Source organism: Argopecten irradians, chromosome 15, assembly GCF_041381155.1.
Source record: "Argopecten irradians isolate NY chromosome 15, Ai_NY, whole genome shotgun sequence".
NCBI classification, from domain to species: Eukaryota; Metazoa; Mollusca; class Bivalvia; order Pectinida; family Pectinidae; genus Argopecten; species Argopecten irradians.
This window is the reverse complement of record NC_091148.1, coordinates 3339983-3348518: the sequence shown is the minus strand read 5'-3', so window position 1 is coordinate 3348518 and position 8536 is coordinate 3339983. Positions and strand designations below refer to the sequence as shown.

General features: G+C 38.1%; 1 pseudogene; it reads left to right on the top strand.

The window, feature by feature from the left end:
• The first annotated feature begins 801 nt into the window (after nucleotides 1-801).
• LOC138309274 (uncharacterized) lies at nucleotides 802-3295 on the top strand (annotated as a pseudogene).
• The last annotated feature ends 5241 nt before the right edge of the window (nucleotides 3296-8536 follow it).

The following is an 8536-nucleotide window of genomic DNA, read 5'->3' as shown; positions in this document are numbered from 1 at the left end:
TCTATCAATCGCTACTTGTCCTAGAGTTCTGCATGGATTGTAACCAAATTTGGCCACAAACATCCTTGGGGGAAGAGGAACAGAACTTGTATAAATTTTGGCTCTGATCCCCTGGGGGTAGGAGAGGTGGGGCCCAATAGGGGAAATAGAGGTAAATCCTTTAAATCGCTACTTGTCATAGAGTTCTGCATGGATTGTAACCAAATTTGGCCAGAAACATCCTTTGTGGAAGGGGAACAGAACTTGTATAAATTTTGGCTCTGACCCCCAGGGGGCAGGAGGGGTGGGGCCCAATAGGGGATTTAGAGGTTAATATTAAAATTCCTTCAGAAAAGAAACAATGAACCTGTATTCAGAAAATTATTTGGCATTACAAACCAGGTGAGCGATACAGGCCCTCTGAGATTTGATTTATTCTCTTTTTAAAGTCTTAACAAATTATTTTTCTTAGGAAACTCCTGAATAATGTGAGTACATATAAGATCCTTAATTATGATAAAAACGATGGATTCTGTCTTCATTCAGTTAGTACCGGAACCACGGGAGATGCGTGCGCAGCTTCATTATTCATAGCGTGCTTAAGACTTCAGAAAATCTGATGAACTTAGTTTAGCTCAGATTATTCTTCGTTTTTAGGTACAATTTCACGAGTTAATTGTTCCTTACTTTTGTCATTTGATACGCTAACGTGTTTTATATAGTTTGCTATCAATTTTATCGGGAGCGTACCCATAGAGGCGTAATTATTCTCAGGACTTTGCCCCGAGGGGCTGGTCTTCCGTTGTCTGTTTGGCGGGGCTTATGGCCGCCATCTTGGATTCACAGAAGATAGTGAAAGAATTCGATTTGGTTGGCGAAATTCTGAATAATATGGAGCCTAGACCTTCAGAGAAAAGCTCTAGAAAGTCAGAAAAACACTCCAAAGCTAAAGCTGTACCCAGTAACTCGGCTACAGTTAAGTCTATGACCAAAATTACACTAGAAAGTGAACCCACGTTGACTAAGACAATGGAGGTCGATCCACAAGATTGTGAGAGTCAGGACAAAAGTGCTAGCAATCGGGCGTCTCCGGAAGCCGAGCCTGCACAAATCAATAATGACTTGTCAACTACAATGGCAATGTTCATGGGGAACATGCAAAATCTGATGCAGCAACAAATGCGCATGTTCCAGATGTTACCCCTTGATAATGGCGGACATGATTCTCGAGAGTATCATGATCAGGTTAGTGATGACGAGTCTGACATGGATGTGTGTGACAAAATAGATGAAATTTTACGAGATGATGTCACTCAAGCTTCATCAGCTACTGATAAAGCAGGATCTGCCGAAAACTCGTCAAATGACGATCTACCTGATTATTTGACCAAAACGGCCAAAGAAATCACAGCAGATGAACCGACTGGGCCAGAAATTAAAAACGACAAACTGGCGAATTTGATTACGGACATGCTTAGCAAACGCATGTCGGAGGATAAAATCAAGGCGAAAATGTCGGACTATCCTCGGCCCGCAAATATTAAAATGCTAGTGGCGCCAAGATGTAACAGCACCATATACAGAAGCTTGAATCAACACATCAAGCAGCGGGATGTTACTTTTCAACAAACGCAGAAGCGACTTGTGTCCCCTTGCACGTGCACTGGAGCGCTTAACGGAAATGCGGAAAACTGAAAGTAGCTCTCGAGCTGAGATTGACGAACTGTTGAAATTAATCCTCGATGGATTTCTTCTAGTAGCTAACGCTTCTCAGTTGTTTAGTCAACGTCGACGAGAACCGGATCTCAACAAACATTTCGCAAACTTGTGTACTGTGAGTAATCCGGTCACCACAGAATTGTTTCGTAACCAACTTTCACAAGCGGTGCGTGATATTAGTGAAACAAACAAACTATCACATAGTGTGTCTAAATACGCCTATAGTAATATTAAGGGTGCTTCCCGTTACTCTAACAAAGGGAAAGCTGGTTGGAGGCCGTATAACAACAAACCTTACGACAGGCCGCATTTCAATCATGGCGGATCAAGTGGCGGTAACTACCGTAAACAGGGTAATGGTGGCCAGTCACATTTCCACAAAAACAAGCCAAAAAACTTCAAGAAGGGGCAGGAGAGAAAATAGACTTGCCTAGCAGTACTCCTGTCCTTACTGAGGTAAGTACTGATCTTGAAAATTTTTGGAATACTTTTCACACAAAAACAGTTCCTTTTTTGCACAAGCAAGTAGGACAGTTTGTAGCAGGTAACATTAAGAACAAGTTTTCTTTTTGGAAAACCCTGACAAGTGATTTTGTTTTGTTAGAGGCTATTCAAGGGGTCAAAATTGAATTTATTGCAGAACCTTGTAACCGCTTGTTATTTGGCAATGCACAATACAAATTTAATGATAAAGAGAAACTCATCATTTCCGAAGAAATTAACAAGTTGTTGATAAAACATGTATTGGTGGAGGTTGAATCTTCAGGAGATCAGATACTTTTTCATTTTCATTTTCCCAAAAAAGGATGGGTCTTTCAGAATGATATTGAATTTAAAAGAGGTCAATGAAACAGTAGTTTACCGCCATTTTAAGATGGATACATTGAAAACTGCAATAAATTGAATTACCCCAGACTGTTATATGGCATCAATAGATTGGAAAGATGCTTATTACACAGTGCCAATTCATCATCAACATCAAAAATATCTGCGATTTATGTTCGAGGGGAAAACATATCAATATACAGCAATGCCTAATGGGCTTTGCTTCAGCTCCCCGCATGTTTACTAAAATTACTAAACCTTTTTTCTCACAGTTTCGTAAACTTGGCCATAGTAACACATCGTATATTGATGATTCCCTTGTAGTGGGGGACACCAAGGAGGAATGGCAACGGAATGTGATAGATACAGTGTCTTTATCAACAGACTGTGGGTTTATGATTCACCCAATAAAGTCTGTATTTGAGCCTGTACAACAGATCGAATATCTGGGGTTTATGTTGAATTCTGTAGATATGACAATATGTCTCCCACAGAGAAAACGTGAGAAAGTTGAAGACATCTGTGCTTTGCTTTTAAATACAGCTTTGCCTACAATAGAAACATTGGCACAATGTATTGGGGTTTTAGTATCATCCTTCCCTGGTGTACAGTATGGTCCTCATTATAGATGACTTGAAAATGAAAAGATTCAGGCTCTGAAGAGGTCAAAAGGAAATTTCAGTGCCCATTGTACACTCTCACACGATAGTAAAACTGATCTACCCTGGTGGATCAATAACATTGATAGGGCATATGCCAAGATCTCGCATCAACCCCCCCCCCCTCCATTGTTCTTACCTCTGATGCCTCCAAGAAAGGTTGGGGAGGTATACGGTATGATGAAGATGGAAAAATTGTAAAATCCGCGGGAGGAAGATGGTCAGAAGCTGAAACTGATGAGCACATAAATGTGCTAGAACTTCGGGCTGCTTGGTTTTCCTGTCTAGCATTATGTAGAAATGAGAGAAATGAGTACATTCGTATTAACATAGACAATACAACAGCCATTGCTTATATATCACATATGGGTGGTAAAACATGTAACGCATTAGCAGGGCAGATATGGGATTGGTGTCTGGATAATAACTTATGGTTATCAGCAGCACACATATAGCAGGTAGAAATAACTGTGATGCTGACTTTGAAAGTAGACTTGAACATGAAAACACTGAATGGAAACTAGATTCCAATGTTTCACATGGTTATGATATTCATCATTTTAACAATAATTGGTGCTCAAACTTTTCAATGGTGGTAATGGTGTAAAGTAAGTAACTTTTGTAACTGAAGAAAATTACTTAATTGTCTGCTCCTGTTTTTGATAGTGAAAGAATACCATTTGTCAGCGATGGAGCATCTTTAATAATTGAAGAGAAAATATGTATGTTATTGAACGTATCTAGTTAAGCAAAAATGATCAATGATTTCCATTGGACTCCATTGTCTGTGACGTCAATTGGACTCAAATTCCCTCTGTTCGCAAATAAACATGTGCTCCGTTATGCAATTGTCGTCGTAAATTTTTAGTGTACTCATAGAGAGACGCCCACAGTTGGCCGGAATGCCGTTACCAAAGTTGTCGTCTCCATTATTGAATGATGTTTCTATGCCTTGAAGAGCTGTGCCGTCTAACCATTCCCACGTCCCTTCAACCAGTCTATCATTCGCTGCAGTGTAAACGACTATATTGGAACCAAAATCTAGGGAGGAACAAAAAGAAAATATGTAAACGAATACAATAAGACTTCTTTGAAAAACAGGTTATGAATGGCTTAACGTCACTGAGAACCGCCTATTGACCTTAATAAATCAATCAGCACGTACTCAAATACAAAAGTGCATTTTTCCCTTTAATAATCATGCTGTTTATAAGAAATTGTAAAAACATTATTAATAGTATAATACCATCATCAAAGTTATATGTGCCGTATCATTGCAAAACATTGACACATCAATAAATTTTAATGAATTAAGCTATGGGAATGATTCAAATGGACAGACATGTATGGTGTATATAAACATTAGTTATAATAGAGAGTATTACTTTGTCTATTCGATAATTTATTTAAGCAAAATGAGTACGCGTTGTATGCAATTACAATATACATATGTTCAGTGTACGTATGGGTTAAAGGAACGGAGGTTAAAACATATGAGCCACGCAGTATGAATTGACTTTCGTGTTTGTGACACATATGAAGGTAGGTGTCGGTGTTTTGTTTAGAATTACATGTAGTTTGGGGGCTGTTGCAGCACAACTTCCTGCCATTCAAAGGGAAAAGGAAGCAAAAAGACAGGCGTTCCCAAAAATGAAACAGATTTTATTAATTTATAAATATGAATATTTTTTTCATTCATTTTGTTTGTTTTTAGGTCGCCTGACCATAGGTCATGGTGAACTATTGCGATTGTCCGTCGTTGTCCGTTGTGCGTCGTCCGTTAACAATTTTTGTGAACGTGATAACTTCAGTAAATATAATCCTAACTTAATGAAACTTTGTATGTAGACTAACATTGGGAAGATCTCGGACGAGTTTGAAAATCATCGTGATTCGACGGCAATTCACGGAGTTATTGCCGTTTGCTCTTATAATTATTATTAGAAATTGTGAACACGATAACTTGAGGAAATGTAAACCGAAATTAATGAAACTTCCTAGGTAGACTAACATGGGAAAGATCTCGGTCGAGGTCGAAAATCAGCTTGATTTAAAGGTCATTTACGGAGTTATCGCCCTTTGCACTAATAATTATTATTGGATCTTGTGAACACAATAACTTTAGTAAATATGAAACGAGCTTAATGAAACTGTTCGTAGACTAACATTGGAAAGATCATGGATGAATTTCAAAAACAGCGTGATTCGACTTTAATTTCGGAGTTACATAATATACATGATTAAACATTAATTACTTTTATACTCTGTCGGTGGTGGTACCTTCTACCTAAATATTTCCCCAGTTCTTATTCAATTTCCCTCCTCTCTTCACGACATAAACAGTCATAACACTCAAAAACGATAACCTGTTATCTTCATTTGTTGACTTTGTCAAGCATACATGTACCACAATTGTGTGAAAGAATGGGTGGCCAATATGTGAATGCGCAACTCAGTTTACTGCAAAAAAATAACAATGAAGGAATGGAGTAATTAGTACAGCATTTTTACCAAACAATTAAAGCAGTCAGGCATGTAACACATGCTTGACTGACTGAAAATCACACAATAACTCTAATAGTGACAAGAATTCCACGGAAGTGGATGTGTCGCCTGCACAGCAGTTAAAAACCTCACGAAAAATATTTAAAATTGAAAAATATTGCTTTATTTAGGTGAAATTTTCAAGTCCCGTAACTCTTGCAAATATTGACGAATTTTGACAAGTATCTAACCAATTCGAGATCTCATTGATATAAAGCTATATACAAAATTTGGTTGAAATCGGGCAATACAGATTAGCTATCGCACGGAAACCAAGAAATTATCTGTTTTGACGATTGTAAAGTCCCGTAAATCTTGCAAATATATGCCGACGCCGCCGACATAGTGATACCTATATGTCGCCCTTGCGTTGCAGGTGACACAAAAAAGATAATCCTATAAGGGGTTTGTTTGTTTGTTTGTTTGAGTTTTACGGCCCATCGACAACTAGGGTCATTTAGGGTCAAACTACAAGTCATGCATTAATATCAGGATGAAAGATCAGGGTAAGAAAAGGCAGGTAAGGACTAAAACACAGATTATAAAACGTTTATTTGATAAAAAAAGGTTTGCATGGGAAAAATAGTTTTGGCTAAAACTCATGCACAAAGTTGATGAAACGATGAAATGTTGAGTTGATACGATGATAGGATATGATGAGAAAACGTTATATTTTGTTTAAAATACCGAGATAATTAAAAATACGATTATGTCTCACGGCATGAGACAAAGTGTACATGTCGGAGACCTCGTAGTACTTATCTCGTATGTGCTTAAAATCAATACAATGCACTAAAATATGTTCCAATGTGTAAAATATGTGTGTCCAGTTCGGAGCCGAGAGAGAACAACTTCCTCTCTGCGGTCACTACGACTGGACAGTTTAGGATTAAGTGTAGGTTGAATTTTTAACAGCTTATTGTTTGGTTCGCTAGACCACCTTTGTTGCCAATGGCGTTTGATGGCTGACTGAATTGAAGGTTTGATGTCGGTGTATGGTAGTTTCAAATCTGTTTGTGATAGGCGAAGAGCAGTCTTAGCTGCTTTATCAGCCTGTTCATTCCCCTTTATACCCACAAGACTGGGAATCCAGAGATAAGTAATTTGAGTTTTAGAAGATAATCGAAATGTTCGGATTAAAATATTTTTAATAAGAGTATTTCTAGGGCATCTTGATTTCAAAGCCTGAAGAACCGAAAGAGAGTCTGAACAGATGATTGCCTTTTCAATGCGGTGTTCTTCGATGTGGTCAAGAGCCAGACCGATAGCACAAGCTTCTGCAGAGAAAATGGAGGCAACATCTGGAAGTCGGATAGAGGAACAGTGATTAGATGTACAGCATGCTGCCGCAACTTTATCACCATCTTTTGAGCCGTCAGTGTAGATCTTAACATGATCAGGGAAAGCTATGATGCACTCCCGAAAGGAGGATTTATGTTCTTCGGGTAATGCACTGGACTTTGCCCTTTCATGCAAAGATAAATTGATATCAGGTGCTTGAATGAGCCATGGTGGTACATCCGATATGGTGTAGTCGTAAATGGTGTCGATATTTAGTTCCTGCAAAAACTTTGAAATTCTGATGCCAAATGTGTGTATGAGCTTATGATTTTGTCTGAATATGTCTTGGTATTGTGGATTAAATACAAGATCGAATACGGGGTTTCTGGGATTGGATTTCAGTTGAGCAGCATACTGTAAGGATAATTTCTTTCGTCGATCGTCTAGAGATGGCTCATTAGCTTCCACATGGAGACTCTTCACAGGTGTTGTTCGAAAAGCTCCAAGTGCCAGACGCAGGTGATCTCGAATCATTGTGAAATATAATTACTGTGTTTTTGTCAAAAATATGAAATATAATCGTTTATTTTTTTTCAAAAATTCATCCACATCCCTTCAATATCAATAAATGTAATGAATAATCATATAGTTACTTGACGTTATGTTATTAATAGACCGCATTTTTACAAAAAAATATCATGGGAGACGCTTTGTGAAATTAAAATAGAAGAAAGACAACTGCATTTCACTTTCAGTGTAACATGAAATTTCATATTTGTTCGATTGATTTAATTAACGTCCTATTAAGAGATATGGTCATGTAAGGACGGCCTCCCATGTATGCTGTGCATTGCGTATTATGAAGAGCGAGGTGCGTTTTTTTGGGAGACTGGTATATTCGTGTTGTGTCTTCTCGTATAGAGGAACTTTTGTCCTTTTTGAAGCGATATATCACTGAAGCATGCATGCCGCCGAAGACACCAAGCAACACACCACACACGGTCACATTATACTGACAACCGCTAAGCAGGAGCAGAAACTACCACTTTTATAGACTTTGGTGTGTCTCGGCAAGGGGACAGAACGCAGAGCCAACCTCACAGGGACGAGCGCTCAACAAAAGGCCAAATGTGAGGCTGTCAAGGGAAGACGTTAGGAAGAAGAGAAAAGATAATATCCTAAATTAAGTCGCCTTTTCCGATCATGCAATAGGGACAGCAGTTCTAACGCCCTACCTGCAGGAAATATGATTTAGAAGTACAAGGTTTTGTGAATGGCAACGATACTTATTATTACATATGGAAACTTTCGTTGTCATTTTGAAGTTAAATAGGATAGGTTTACAGAATCTCAAAAACATTAACTTTATTGTAAATAAAAAAGAAATCCAAACTCGTACTTAGATATATGAAATATTTTAAGACGATGGTGATTATGTATCAACACATTCCATCAAAAATACCACCTATGGTATATAATGATTTTTTTTTATTATTTTTTCAGAAAGTGCACTAGTCCAGGGTCGATTC